Source organism: Abramis brama, assembly GCF_963993115.1.
Source record: "Abramis brama genome assembly, chromosome: 6".
NCBI lineage: Eukaryota > Metazoa > Chordata > Actinopteri > Cypriniformes > Leuciscidae > Abramis > Abramis brama.
In genome coordinates this window covers 15,838,109-15,855,087 of record NC_139968.1, presented here as the reverse complement: position 1 = coordinate 15,855,087, position 16,979 = coordinate 15,838,109, and positions in this window count along the sequence as shown.

The following is a 16,979-nucleotide window of genomic DNA, read 5'->3' as shown; positions in this document are numbered from 1 at the left end:
AGCCTGAACTGACAAAAAAATAAAAAAAGGAAAAAATTAACTGAGGAGAAATTGTATAGCTTGAATGCAACGTATGTCATTTTGGATAAAAACGTCTGCTAAATGCTAAATTAAATAAATGATCATATTGTTGTCTATCAGGAATCTGACAATGTTAATATATATTATAATATAATATAATATAATATAATATAATATAATATAATATAATATGTATTATGACCTATGATCATTTTGATATTTAAATAAATGATAATATTGTTGTCTATATCAGGAATCTGACAATGTCTATAATGTAATATAATATATAATATAATATAATATAATATAATATAATATGTATTTTGACCTACGATCATTTTGATAAATAAATTATAATATTGTTGTCTATAACAGGAATCTGACAATGTCTATAATATAATATAATATAATATAATATAATATAATATAATATAATATAATGTATATTTTGAGTATGATCATTTTGATCAATTAAATAAATTATAATATTGTTGTCTATATCAGGAAACTGACAATGTCAATAATATAATATAATATAATATAATATAAGTTGTATTTTGACCTATGATCATTTTGATAAATTAAATATTTTATAATATTGTTGTCTATATCAGGAATCTGACAATGTCAATAATATAATATAATATAATATAATATAATATAATATAATATAATATAATATAATATAATATAATATAATATAATATAATATAATATAACAAAGTTGTATTTTGACCTATGATCATTTTGATAAATTATAATATTGTTGATCATTTTAACTGGTTTAAATCCAGGCGCGATTTCAACCTTCACCAGTAGATGTCAGTAGAAACTAGATAATCTCTCAAATCACGCGGCGGACGGTAAAAACGGGTGAAGGAAACAATCACCTGGCTGTATCCCACTGTAGACTTACCCACAGTGCATTTCAAAGGGCCCACACACACACACATTTAGGCATTAAATGCTACTGAGACTTGGTAGTGGGGTTATTTTTGATTCAGGGTGGTAAGCAACCGTCCAGAACAAGTTCTTTAGCGCATATTCTGGTACTTTTCAGACCAACGTCATGACAGTGAGTTTTCTCCTAGCAAGCAGCTCTGACATGTTCAGAAAGTGTGTTATTTTTGTTAACCTATTGGCTGTGAGGCAGAAATGCCACTTTTGACCACAAAGCAATATTTATTGTTAAAAATATATTTTTAAAAACACCCATGGCGTATATGTAGCCTATGAAAGGCATTTTCTGTCTAAATTAAATAAATCAATTAAATGATAAAAATGAAAACTAAAACCAGATTAACCATTTAATTAGAGATTACAGATAATATGTGACCCTGCATCACAAAACCAGTCACAAGTAGCACGGGTATATTTGTGGCAATAGCCAACAATACATTTGTATGGGTCAAAATTATCGATTTTTCTTTTATGCTAAAAATCATGAGGATATTAAGTAAAGATCATGTTCCATGAAGATATTTAGTAGATTTCCTACCGTAAATATATAAAACATTTATTTTTGTGAGTGAATGCAGCACAATCGCGAACATAAATGGACAAATTTAAAGCTGATTTTCTCAATGTTTCGATTTTTTTTGCACCCTCAGATTCCAGATTTACAAATAGTTGTATCTCGGCCACATATCTTCCTATCCTAACAAACCATACATCAATGGAAAGCTTATTTATTCAGCATTCAGATGTATAAATCTTTCAGAAAATGTACCCATGTGACTGGTTTTGTGGTCCAGGGTCAACATATTGGCAGTCTTGCCTCGAGATTGTAGTGAAAATGAAACGTGAAATCACCAATTGCATTTTATTTTTCAATTTGACAGGGATGATGCACTGTCACTGTGAAAATGAAAATGAAAATGAAATCATTTCATTTAATTCTCAATTTTTGCACATATTTTGCGTACAGTTTTCTGTAATTAAACGGTTAATCTGGTTTTAGTTTTAATTTTTATCATTTAATTGATTTTATTTAATTTTGGCAGAAAATGTCTTCCATATATATGTTCTTGCATGAGCCCCGTATATTATTGCTAAAACAATGAAAACGATTTCAGTCATGCTTAAAATTCGATACATGTGTCAGACACATTTATCATCTTTAATCAGCATATAGGCCTACTATCATATAATCAGGAAGTGTTTTCCAAAAGCCTATAGTGATCTGAAGTACTTCCTTCTATTTATGTCAATGTGTTCTTATGAATATGGGATCCGCCTGCCATGAGTTTGACAGGGCACATGACCCGCACATAAGGATACAACACTATTATAATACACCTTAGATCGGACCACAGACAAGCCGCTCCACTTAAACAAAGGAACAAAGACGTTTTCCCTCTGCAAAACCACGTCCGAGAATTGAAAAGCCCTTTGGCACTTTCACAGCTCTTTTATGTCTTCAAGTGCTCCAGCTTTGACTTCTTTATTTTGCGCTCCGCGTGATGACCGCCCACCTCTGTGTTTATTAGGGACGAACTTCCTAACATCAACAATATTGCTTTGGCCTTGACTTCACCACTGTGCTATTTCATATTCAATGCGAGTTCCATTGTTTATGTGCATATTTGGGACTGGAGGGTGATTATCACGCGGGCTGGATTCCTGTACACGGATCACAGGAGGACTTTGAGTCGGTGATAGTGGCGGTGACATCACTCTGATCAATTGTTAGTCGTCGAGGCTCAAATTTGTCATCCAGATATTTTGCTCGCGCATTGTTTTGTTGCCTGAATATTTTTGGCACTGCAGTTTTGAGTCTCATTTTATAAAAGGAGAACCTTCCTGTCTGTTAGGATTTCCCCTTGTTTTCTCCAATGTACAGTTTAAGTAAACTGATCAACAAGGGTGTGACAAATCTCTCGGAAAAACAGGCTGAGTGTATTTGAAGAGCTGATCCTGTTGGAAATGAAGCAGGTTTGAGGTGGTTTAAGCTGGTGTTCAGTTTATTTAGCTGGCCTAACCAGCTGACAACTGCCCCTAACCACTTTAAACCAGCTTAAGCTGCTTTTGCAATGGGATGAATGTGAACATTTTATAATTAATTATTATATAATTAATTATTAAGTTGAATTAATTATAGAGTGTGCTAGTTTTAGTTTTAATGAGCTGTTTAATGTATGTGGAAATGATGTCTATCTATCCATCCATCCATCCATCCATCCATCTGTCTGTCTCATGTCTATCCATCCATCCATCCATCTGTCTGTCTCATGTCTATCCATCCATCCATCCGTCTATCCATCTATCGTTCCATTCATCCATCCATCTATTCATCTATCGTTCTATCCATCCATCCATCTGTCTATCTTATGTCTATCCATCTATTGTTCCATCCATCTATTCAATTATCGTTCTATCCATCCATCTGTCCATTTATCTGTCTATCTATCCATTGTTCCATCCATCTATCTTATCTTTCTATCTATCTATTGTTCCACCTATCTATCGTTCTATCCATCCATCCTTCCCTCTATCTTATCTCTCTATCTATCTATCATTCCATCCATCTATCATCATTCGTTCTATCCATCTATTGTTCCATTCATCCATCCATCTTATCTGTCTATCCATCATTCCATTGATCCATCGATCCACCCATCTATTGTTCCATCCACCCATCTATTGTTCCATCCATCCAGCTATCATTCTATTCATCCATCTGTCTGTCTTATCTGTCGACTATCTAACGGTCCATCATCCATCTATCATTCCATCCATCCATCTATCGCTCTATCCATCCATCTATCATCTATTGTTCTATCCATCTATCGTTCCATCCACCTATCTATCCATCTATCTATGTATCGTTCCATCCATTATTCTATCTATCGTTCTATCCATCCATCCATTTATCTTGTCTATCATCTATCGTTCCCTCAATCTATCATTCCATCCATCCATCTATCGCTCTATCCATAATCTATCATCTGTTGTTCTATCCATCTATCATTCCATCCACCCATCTATCTTATTTGTCTATCTGTCCATCTATCTATGTATCGTTCCATCTGTCTGTCTGTCTATCAGTCTATCTGTTTATCCATCTATCTTTCCATCTATGTATCGTTCCATCCATTATTCTATCTATCGTTCTATCCATCCATCCATCTGTCTATCTTGTCTATTATCTATCGTTCCATCAATCTATCATTCCATCCATCCATCTATCACTCTATCCATCCATCTATCATCATTCATTCTATCCATCTATTGTTCCATTCATCCATCCATCTTATCTGTCTATCTATCATTCCATCGATCCATCGATCCACCCATCTATTGTTCCATCCATCCATCTATCATTCTATCCATCCATCTGTCTGTCTTATCTGTCGACTATCTAACGGTCCATCATCCATCTATCATTCCATCCATCCATCTATCGCTCTATCCATCCATCTATCATCAATTGTTCTATCCATCTATCGTTCCATCCACCTATCTATCCATCTATCTATGTATCGTTCCATCCATTATTCTATCTATCGTTCTATCCATCCATCCATTTATCTTGTCTATCATCTATCGTTCCCTCAATCTATCATTCCATCCATCCATCTATCGCTCTATCCATAATCTATCATCTATTGTTCTATCCATCTATCATTCCATCCACCCATCTATCTTATTTGTCTATCTGTCCATCTATCTATGTATCGTTCCATCTGTCTGTCTGTCTATCAGTCTATCTGTTTATCCATCTATCTTTCCATCTATGTATCGTTCCATCCATTATTCTATCTATCGTTCTATCCATCCATCCATCTGTCTATCTTGTCTATTATCTATCGTTCCATCAATCTATCATTCCATCCATCCATCTATCACTCTATCCATCCATCTATCAGCTATTATTCTATCCATCTATCATTCCATCCATCCATCTATCTATGTATCGTTCCATCTGTCTGTCTGTCCGTCTATCTGTTTATCCATATATCTATTCATCTATCTATGTATCGTTCCATCTGTCTGTCTGTCAGTCTATCTGTTTATCCATATATCTATTCATCTATCTATGTATCGTTCCATCCATCATTCTATCTATCGTTCTATGTTTCTAGGAGCCATGTCCCTGACAAAAGTCTTGTCGCTTATCTATTTTGTAGAAACACCTGCTATTAACCTGACTTTTAATTAATCAATTGGTGTTAGAAATAGCTCATATGAAAAGCTAAAACCCTCCCAAATGATGTTTAATGCACTGAAATAAATTAGTTTCACTGAAAAAAGATTTATCATTTAATCAAGACAGAAAGGTCAAATTTTGGCAAGAAAAAAGTTTTGTCGCCTATACAGAAATTGAACAAATTTACTGCAAATACAAAAATATGTCAGCAAATTAAGTAGTGGTGCTGTGAGATCCAAATTTAATATCTTGTATGACTTCCATGAGCTTGAAGGACTGCATCAATGCGGTTTGGCAAGGATTCATACAATTTATTGATGAAGTCATCAGGAATAGCAAAGAAAGCAGTCTTGCATGCCTCCCGGAGTTCATCAATATTCTTTGGTTTCGTCTTCCATGCTTCCTCTTTCATCCTACCCCACATATGCTCAATGATGTTCATGTCTGGTGACTGGGCTGGCCAATCCTGGAGCATCTTGTTCTTCTTCGCCTTGAGGAACTTTGATGTGGAGATGGAAGTATGCGATGGAGCACCATCCTGCTGCAGAATTTGGCCTCTTTTATGGTTGGGAATATAAGAGGTAGCTAAGATTTCTTGGTATTTTAGACTATTGATGTTGCCTTCCACCCTGCAGATCTCTCGCACACCCCCATACTGGATGTAACCCCAGACCATGATTCTTCCGCCACCAAACTTCACTGTTTTCTGGGTGAATCTCGGATCCATGCGGGCTCCAGTAGGTCTCCTGCAATATTTGCGGCGACTGTGGTGTAATTCAACAGAAGATTCATCTGAAAAATCCACCTTCTGCCACTTTTCCAGCGTCCATCCTTTTAGCAGGCTGTGGGCCTTGGCAAATGCCACACGGTTTTTCAATTGTCTTTTGTTTAGTGCTGGCTTCTGGGCACTGATTCGACCATGGAGGCCATTTCGAGACAGAATCCGACAAACTGTTCTGGTTTACACAGGGACTTCAGGTGACCAGGTCTCGTGGAGCTCTGCTGCAGTGGAAAATGGGCTGGCCTTGGATTTTCGAGCCAACAAACGGTCCTCTCGAGCAGTTGTCTTGCGGGGTCTGCCTGACCTGGGCTTGTCAAAAACGTCTCCAGTGTCTTCAAATGTTTTTTTATCCTCTGTACTTGACGCTGAGACACATTGAAGGTGTCTGCCACATCAGCAGTGGATCTGGTCTTCAGCCTCTTGATAATCAAAACTTTAGTCTCAGGGTGAATCTTAGGCATGTTTGCAGAGGTCTAGTTGCAGTTGATGTGAAGGTCTAGTGTACTGTGAAGGTCTAGTGTACTATTAGTCACAGGTGAAGCTCATATGACAAGGCGACAACACTTATGTCTTTGCAAAAATTGACTCAATGGGCTTTACCAAGCTGTGAATATTAGAATACTTTTTGACAGTTTCGTTTTGCACTGAAACATTATTACAAAAGCTGTTGGGATTAAAATGAGCCATTTCTTCTAAAAAAATCTTGATTAGAAATATATTTCAGCGGCACTTCAGGTCAATTTGTACACAAGCGACAAGACTTTTGTCAGGGACTGTACAGTGCAGAATATAAAGATCTATAAATATTAGATATTTTTGTCCCTTCTTCAATAGAAGTCTATGAGATTTTCACCCTTTTTATTGTCCAAACAAACAAGCCGCATGATTTCAGTCATTCATGTCTGTGGACTAGTGCAGGATGAGTTGCATACTAAAATGCCTTAAGTATTAGCAATAGTAATAGTGACTTTGCAAACATCACCGAATAGGTGATAGGACATGATATATAGTTTACAGTAGTGCAGAATTGATTTAGCACAGCAAGAGTCTGAGTGTAAATCCTGCGAGTCCTTCTCCTCCAGACGTTCAAGGGAAGAGTCTCCGGATCACCTGCTCCATGAATCACATGTTGGCGGGAGCCTCCGCTGGACTATAATTAGAAACATGCCTCGCGCTGCTCGCAGAAAACAGTTTGGATAACAAAGAAAGGAAAGTGTTTGCATCAGGCAGGCATGTACCGGGATTGGAGTACCAAGGAGTTGTACCAATGTACCAAGGAGTGGAGGCCTCGAGGGGCACACAAACTCCAGCTCATAGATGACTAATGATGAATAATACGTGACTACAGGACTCTAACACCAAGACACCATTCATGTATTGTGTAGCAGACGACTGAGAAGCTGTTAATAATGTGTACTGGACATTTGAAGGGCTTCTAAACATTTATGTTGGCTTGACTGCCTGCTTTACTTAAATACACAAGACCTATAATCACAGGTGGGACATGGAAATGGGTCTTAGATTGGATTTTTTAGAGTTTCCCCTCTGATACTGAGATTGCATTGTGACACGCATGCAAGCCAATGAATGAGTCTCAAGGGTGGATGGGGTTATGAACTGTAAAAAAAAAAAAACAGCTCCTGCTGACAGGCTTCATGTACAAGCCTTTCCCTGAGCTCTGCTGAACACCAGATGCACTGTACCCACATATATCAGCCATGAGTAACAGCATATGAGGCGAAAGAAAATACACATTTCCGGACTGTCAAGTCAAGGACACCTGCACACGCTGATGTTTCTGTCCACAGTCATTCCTGGAGAAGATCCGGTCTGTCCTTCACAGGTGTCATAGTAACAATGGATAGAGCTTATACATTTATACCTACTTAGTCGTGTACTGTAATATGTTTACCTGTTCCATATGCTGCAATTATAGTTTAAACTAATCCATCCTTCCTTCCTTCCATCCTTCCTTCCTTCCTTCCTTCGATCCATCCTTCCATCCTTCCTTTTATCCATCCATCCATCCTTCCTTCCTTCTTTCCATCACTTCCATCCTTCCTTCCTTCCTTCCTTCCATCCATCCTTCCATCCTTCCATCCATCCATCCATCCTTCCTTCCTTCCATCCATCCATCCTTCCTTCTTTCCATCACTTCCATCCATTCATCCATCCTTCCTTCCATCCATCCATCCATCCATCCATCCATCCATCCATCCATCCATCCTTCCTTCCTTCCTTCCTTCCTTCCATCCATCTATCTATCTATTAGTTCATCCTTCTATCAATCCTTCCTTCATCCACCCATCCATCCATCCCTTCCTTCATCCTTCCACCATCCTTCCTTCCTTCCATCCATCCATCCATCCATCCTTTCATCATCCATCCATCCTTCCTACCATCCATCCATCCATCCTTCCAGCCATCCTACATCCATCCTTCCATCCACCCTTCCTTCCTTCCATCCTTCCTTCCTTCCTTCCTTCCTTCCTTCCTTCCTTCCTTCCTTCCTTCCTTCCATCCTTTCATCCATCCTTCCATCTATCTATTATTTCATCCTTCTATCAATCCTTCCTTCATCCACCCATCCATCCATCCCTTCCGTCATCCTTCCACCATCCTTCCTTCCATCCATCCTTTCATCCATCCATCCTTCCATCTATCTATCATTTCATCCTTCTATCCATCCTTCCTTCATCCAACCATCCATCCATCCATCCTTCCATCCATCTATCATTCCATCCATCCATCCCTTCCTTCATCCTTCCATCCATCCTTCCTTCCTTCCATCCATCTATCCATCCCTTCCTTCATCCTTCCATCCATCCCTTCCTTCATCCTTCCATCTATATCTATCCATATATCTACCTAAAAGAATATATATAAGATTATTTTCTTACATGTTTTTATGAGATTCTTTCGAAGCTCTATTTAATTCTGATATTTTCACGTATTGTGTTAGACATAAGACATAACACATTGGATTGTTAGAAGATAACAAGCTGAGAGTCCATTCTCTGAGTTAGTGTTTTTTCCAGTAATAGTGCTCTGTTCGCTAATATTTTCACTACATGAGCAAAGCTATACATCCAGTTAGACAATAGACAGTTTTCATTTGGGGAGTTATTGTTTAGCATGCCAAATGTCTGTTAAATTGATTTTTGGAGTTCATATAATCTCCTTTTTGAACCATTACCATTTTTCCCCTTCAATTTTCACTTGGGAGTAATCCTTTAAGAATACAACGCTGCTATTTTTGAGAATCCTCAGCAGAACTTTTTTTCCCCCTCCTATATTTTTCTATCTTGTACATTTTTGTATGTATCTCTCTCATTCTTTTTCATGGAAGAATGATCTTAAAGATAGAAACATTGCCCTATTTGGTCTGGTTTAAATATATTTCATAAACTTACTCAAAACTTAATTCACCCTTATATGGGCAATTAACTTCCTTATATTGGTTTGATTTATATAGGAACATTCAGAAGACTCACAGAGATGTTATGAGAATGCCAGTCTTAAATGTGTATGTATGAAATATAATTGTCCACTAAAGCTTGAGATGCAATATACTGTATGTTGTCTTCTAACATGGAAATAACTTATGTACTATGCATATAATGGTATGCAGACCATTTATAATGGTAAAGCATCCCATAATGGTATTATGACCAAATACTGAACCCTTTTTACTGAATTTAAATAATTCAAAAATAATTAATTACATTTTTTTCATAATGCATTAAATGTATTACATATAAATATATTTAAGAATTTAATGCATTAAAGTTAAAATATTTAATAGGGTTTTTTTTGCATTAAATATGGTTAATGCCAACTTTTAATTGATGTTATAAAAAGATAATAGTATATGCTGAATTTATGCAGTAATCCTGATGTCAATCCTGGTTGTGATTTCTACTTTTTATAGAATGGAAAAAAAGAATGTTAGAAATGCATAACAGTGGGTAAATGATAACTGACTTTATTTATTTATTTTTATATTCCTTTAAGCTTGCAGATCATGGTATGGTGACCACAAGTCTGTTCTCAAGGCTGGACAAAGGGATCGAGCTGTATGTCTGTATTGCTCTATCCAGGCCTCTGTCTCAGCAGGGGGTTCATAGTGAATACACCCAGCCTGGCTCAGATTGTTCTGTACATGTATGTACACGCACACACACACACACACACACACACACACACACACACACACACACACACACACACACACACACACACACACACACACACACATATACATATGAGAATCCCTCTCTTGCAATTTACATGGTTCCTGTTACCCCTTTCCCTGACTCCCTCAATCTGTTTCTCAAAGTCTGTAATCTGAAGTGAACATGGTTTATGGCTGATAAGTTGATTTGTTGTGTTATGTTTGGCGGCTGATTTCAGATATCAGGTCTCTGGGAGTAGGTGATCCGGATTCCCTACGCAGAAACGGCCCACAGAGGGCCAGTTATAGACCATTACAAGAACTGTATGGGACTGAGGACAAAGCCTTGGGGGATTCCTGCTACACATACCGTTACTACAATATACAGCCGTGGAAACAATTGTTTATTCATAGATGGTCTGTCTGCAGACTCAAACATAAATTATGACATGGATCCATTGTGTGGTCCGCTGATTGTGCTGCCAGTAATGCACAACTGCTGCTAAATACAGTTCTCAAAAGAGCAGTGAATGTGTTCAGGTTTGAATGCACATATTTGTGTGCTGACTGATATTTCTGCATATTTCACCGTCATGTGTGAGGGTGTGTGCTGCTATGTGTTGGCATTTGTGTGCGTATTTGTTGGCGTGTATGCATGTGTGGGGTATTTTAGTATTATTTATATACAATAATAATTTGTATTAATATTTTGAATTAGCTTTTTATTTTATTTTTCAGTATTCATTTTAATTAAGATACATTTTTAGTCAGTTTGATATGTGCTTTTGTCTTTTTTACTTAACTTACTATGGCAAATTTCTCATTTTTGTTTAGTTTAGTTACATTTTTCATTTAATATTAGTATTTTATTTCAGCTTTATTTAAATAAATACAAATGTTTTTAATAGTTAATTTAGTTAATGATAATGAGGGTCACCCTGGTGAGTAGAGCCACAGGTCTTATTCAGTGGTGGAAAGAGTACTGAAAATTTATACTCAAGTACAAGTACTGTTACATTGCTGAAATAATACTCAATTACAAGTAAAAGTACTGGTGTCAAAAAAGTACTTAAGTAAAAGTACAAATTACTCTTCTCAAAAAATACTCAGAGTACTAGTTACTAGTTACTTTTTAGCCAGCGATAGTTAATGTATTACCAATAAATATTCAATCAAATCATAGATCCATGTAAAATAGCTACTTTTAACACATTTTTACCTTATTGACGAAGGACGTTAATTAGTGGTCATGATACTGGAATTTCTAACTTCAGTATGACACCTTGAAAAATGTCAATATTCAGTATCATTTTCAATACAATCGGGAAAACCACCACATACTAAATATTTTAATATCTAAATTTTTGTCCATCCCTTTTGTCAAGGCAATCATTATTTTCAAGCTTCAAAAAGCACAAAACTCATTGTAACAGTAATCTATTTGAATGGAAAAGTTTAATTCAAGTCTTCTGAAGAGACACGTCCACTTTATACGATGAACGGATTTTAATTTAGGCTTTTGTTTACATATTTAAACATTGATCAATAACCATTACAATAATCTAACTTAAACATTTGCTCACTCTGTGTATTTGTCTTTACAACAGGGTAACTCTGTTGCAATACCTCAATACAGTTGAGGTATTCGAAATATGACAACACTGAATTTTTATATGCAGTGTGTTAAAGGGTTAGTTCACCCAAAAATGAAAATTCTGTCATTAATTACTCACCCTCATGTCGTTCCAAACCCGTGAAACCCATTCATCTGTGGAACACAAACAAAGATATTTTTGATGAAATCCGAGAGCTTTCTGATCCCACATAGTCTGCAGTGTAATTAGCAGTTTCAAGGCCCAGAAAGGTAGTAAAGACATCATTAAAATAGTCCATGTTACTACAGTGGTTCAACCTTAATGTTGTGAAGCAACGAGAAAATTTTAGTGCGCAAAAAAACAAAAATAACTTTTTTCAACAATTTCTTCTCTTCCCTTCACTTCTCCGATGCTGTTCACGTAGTAAACACAGTGCAGCGCTTCCGGGTTCTACGTCAGAACGCCGACTCAGAACTCATGCGTCAGTGTGCTCACATGATGTCTTTACTATCTTTCTGGGCCTTGAAAGTGGTTATGACATTGCAGTCTATGTGGGGTCAGAACGCTCTCAGATTTCATAAAAAATATCTCTATATTTGTGTTCGAAAGATGAACGGGTTTTACGGGTTTGGAACGACATGAGGGGTGAGTAATTGTGACCACGCCTGTGAAACCCCGGCTAAAGTCGCAGAATCTAATTATGAGTTTAAGAGCGTCAAAGTAGTCAGTCAAAAAAATGACAAAAATAGGTCATGTGTGTTTATTGCTGTAAAATATAGATTATACCGAGGGTTTTGAGATGCAATACTCAAATTTTCATTTATAACATGATAAATACTGAAATTAATGATTTTATTGACACTACGTTATACTTTTGCACCCCCCCTCCCATCACTATAGTCACTATACCATGACTCTATACTGTTCTTACTAGACATCTTTTTACAGCATCCCTCCCTCCCTCTCTCCGTCTGTCCGTCCGTCCCCTCTCTCTCTCTCTCCCCCTCTCGCTCTCTGATTAGTGGACGTGTGATTCTCCTCTCGTTACTCCCTGTGTCTGCTCTCTGTCTCTGGTACACTGTGTTCCTGTATTTGTGGCTCTTCCTGTCTCCTGCTGTCACTGCTCTGCAGTCGCCAATGCTTCCGTAGAGGGCGGCATTGGCCTCGTTAGGGGGTACACACACAAACTACTAGCACACCACACACCCAATACCTCATTGTGCTCAAAACCCGTGTGAATACCTCTTTCCCAATCTCACTGATCAGTGTGTCTCTGGGGAGAGAGAGGACTTTCCCTGGTAAACACTGATGCAGGTAAACATCTCTTGATTCTTTTAGTCAGAGCCATCAAATAAAGGCCTGCATGAGTCACTTTTAAAGGCCTGGTAAACGTGGCTTCAAGACAGTGAAGAAATCTTGGCTGATCTTCGCTGAACCTACCCTAGAAACATTTTGCTGCTCACAGGTCGCAATTTCCAATATATATTAGGGGTGTCACGCTATGGACGTCACGGTTCGGTGCATACAGTCAGACGATGAATACAAGCCACGTTTCCATTACCCTTCAAATTGCACAAATTGAAATTGCCAATTGAAAATATGCCCAATGGAAATGCGTAAATTTAGCAAAAACTCCCATATATCGCAAAAACGTTTTTAAGCTCGCGTGAGGTGGTTTTCAGGCAACTCTGAAAAGGAATATTTTGCAAAATTGCAATGGAAACATTTTTTTTTTTCCGCCTTTACAGGTCACCTGTCGTACGTAAATGTCGATCATTCTTTAAAGATGGACCGGTAGCCTATGTTTGGAAGTTCTTCATTAAACTCATAAAAGACAAAAGTATTACTGAAATACTGGATTCTAAACAACAAAGAAATGCCAATTTATCAAGACCTTGAAGCAGATATGAGGGAGAAACACCCAGAAACACCTCATACGTGGTCGCTCCCAAGTATAAGGGACTTTCCTTGCCATTAATGCTTGGATAACACGCCTACGTCAGTGGCTAGTGCAGTGGCTGCGATTATACATAAACCTACCAACATACGTTCCCATGATTTCTGGAATGACTTATCGCGAGAGGATAAAATGGTGTTTTAGTCGCATAACATCGGTTAAAGGAAACACTGTCATTTCTCAATAGTTTTTTATCAACATTTAGAAAACATTGCAAAAGTTTTGCGCAAATCTGTAATGGAAATCAGTCAGTCACAGGCAATCCACACTCCAATCCAGGAGGGGGTGCGTGTTGTAATGCAATGCTGTTTGCTAACCATCACAACAGGAAAAAGAGCAGCAGAAGAAGAAGAGGCGATCCATGCGCCAACCAAAAACAAAAGTTCAGATGGCACGCAAGAGCTTGCTAGTAGCTATTCTATACATTTTTGTGACGAGCTCCTCAAGCTTCACGGAAAGGAAACCGTGATGGCAGAAAGCAGCATCCTGTTTGTTTTCTTTATTTTACCAAATCACAATGTGATAATTTGGCCAAGATTTGTGAGCACGAGTGAGGTTTTATTAATCGGGCTGCAACAAGATTGAACTTCAGTTATTTTTCGATTTGTATAAAATCAAATAGCCCAGAACGACACGTAATTTAGCTTGGATCCTTTACATCATGAGATGAACTGCCCAGATTATCTGCTGTGAGGTCTCTCTGCAGAGGGTTTATTTGATTTAGACCCCATTTATGTTGGATTTGGCGAATTAGCGCAACATTTACATCATTGACAGCGTTGACAGTTAGTGACTAGCGAAGCATAGTAAAACTCCAAAGTATTTGTTCTGGATCTTGTTCTGGCTCACTCAAGCAGTGCTAAAAAGACAAAATGGAGTTTCTCACTGAAATACAGATGTTCTTTAAGGAATGTGATGGGTCATATGTAGAAATATTATTTCAGTAATCATCTCTGTTTTAACTGCTGATTGTGTTTTAAGGGCCACGGCTGGTTTTTGTCTCGCATGGCACTTAAAACTATCATGAACCAAATATCGACGTACTTCATATCTGGATATTTTCACCTTCTGATCTAGCAAGAGCACTAATTTGGTGTCCTTTTACCTGCAGTTACGATAAATTATGCTTTCAGACTCTTTTGATCTTACTAAATGCTTTTATTCCCAGTAATTCATATAGATAACTTCAAATTTGCATTGACCATCTTTCTCATCATGCCTTCATCATGTTCCCCCCTTTTTTGACCCCTGGTTTCCTACGTTATATTTACTCAGCTGCCGTGTGGAGACTTTGAAGCCCACAGGCCTTCAGCAAGTCTCTTAAACAACATCACTATCCATTAATTCTCAGAATAAGTCCCGGTTTATTATGTTAACACCTACAAAGTGTTTTTAACCAAACCCTCTCACTCACCTACAGCTGGATCTGTTCTGCGCACATGTGCGGGTGATGTTCGGCTCGGGTGCTCTAGGGCGTCTTTACCAGCTCTTCTGGAAGACCGTTGAGGATCTCGGGTCGCTCTCTTCAGTTTGCATAATGGCTGCCCCAGGGGCGTCTCTGATTTGGGGTAGTGGAAAGGTAAGCTCTAGACTCCCGAAAATAAACTTCAGGAAAGCCTGGATTATTTTAAAGAGGTTTTCTACATCCCTAAGACCTGCTTTACATGCACATACTCGAGTTATTTTGTTTAATATATCATTTATACTGTGAAAAATACTGCAAATAATATAAAAAAATGATAAAATGTTTGTTTTTTTCAGTAAGATAATCTTACTAATTTACACGACAACAGCATTTTGGGGGCCTGTAAACGGGTTTCAAAGTGCACGTTTTTGAAAACGGTACCGTTATCGTCTCTGTGTAAACTACAAAAATGTTCAGTCTATAGGTGCGTAGTAAGTGACATCGCCACCTACTGGCCTGGCATGAATAATACATCGCTTTTAATCGTTTTCCTGGATCCGGATGATCGAGAATCGTTGTCATCTGTACATGCAAAAACGCAAAGGAAAAACTTTTCTGTTTTTACTACATTGTTGTCATGTAAGCATACCTTAAGAATGATGGTGGCAAGTTTTGTGCAGTGCTCACTTTTTTTTTCTAAAAAAACGACTTTGCTACAATTGGCAATGAATATGTGTCAGAATTGATATAAAACTGTATTGAACAAGTGCGCCCCACCCTGAGAGGCTGACGTCCAACTGTTAGACTAATAAACATTTTGCCTGGCCTTCGACAAGTCAAACAGGAATCAGAACCTCCCTTTTCACCCACAACACAAGTACAGGCAAAACAATCCTCCCAATAATTCTGCACACTGTCCTAATGTACTCCACTGTACAGCTATAGCCCAGTTCGTTTTAAGGACAAATCTATAACCCGGGAGTAGCATTGCTTTATTTTCTGTGTAATATACACCATCTATAATGTTTACGCAAACCTTTATCCTGAATATGATTTTGGATTTTCATTCAATAGAGCTCGATAGATAAAGGCTGCTTTGTTAGCCCACTGTTGTGGTAGTGGGCTGAACGGTTTTTATATAAAACATGTGGACCTGTAATGAAATTCAAGGACATCTCTTCACATCTCTTCAGTTTTAAATCCCAGCGGGCTGAAGATTTGCATGTAACAATCTTTGGTATGTAACATTATTTCAGAATGAATCAGGCGGATGCCACAGTCCTGTTTTTGAGGACTGCCTACATATGCATCACCTTCTAAGACAACATGGAACATAAGTGACTGATTTGCAGTGCTCTTAGGAATTTAGGAAGCAAATCTACACGCACGAAGTGCACAATTCACAACAGTCGGTTCAGGAAGTAAAACTCATTCATTTCCTCCATGAGGAAATAGATTTTTAACAATAACTTATAAACCTTTAAAGTCAGCCCACTGTGAGCTATTAAGTTGTTATTTTTTGTATTTGCTTCTGTTGAAGCCGTCTGTCCTCATTAGTTCAACTTAGTTTTAAAATAGTTTAACAGTGGAATTTGTGGTGAAAAACTACATTACCCATGATGCTGTACAGAAAATTCCACCAGAGAGTCGAAACTAGCAAACTTGCCAAAAGAGTTATTTAGCTCCGCCCACTTCAATGAAGCACTAGAATGACGTAATCAAGTCGGTTTCCCAACGCTCTCAAAATACTTAAATCTTTGAATATATATGCATATTTTTTATCTTATATTTTGGATTGTAGTTCTTTTCCTCACTAAAGCCGTTAAGTACACAGTTTTGTATTTTTGTCTGATTTTTATTTTTACTTGATTGCTAACTTGTTTAATTAAGGCTTATA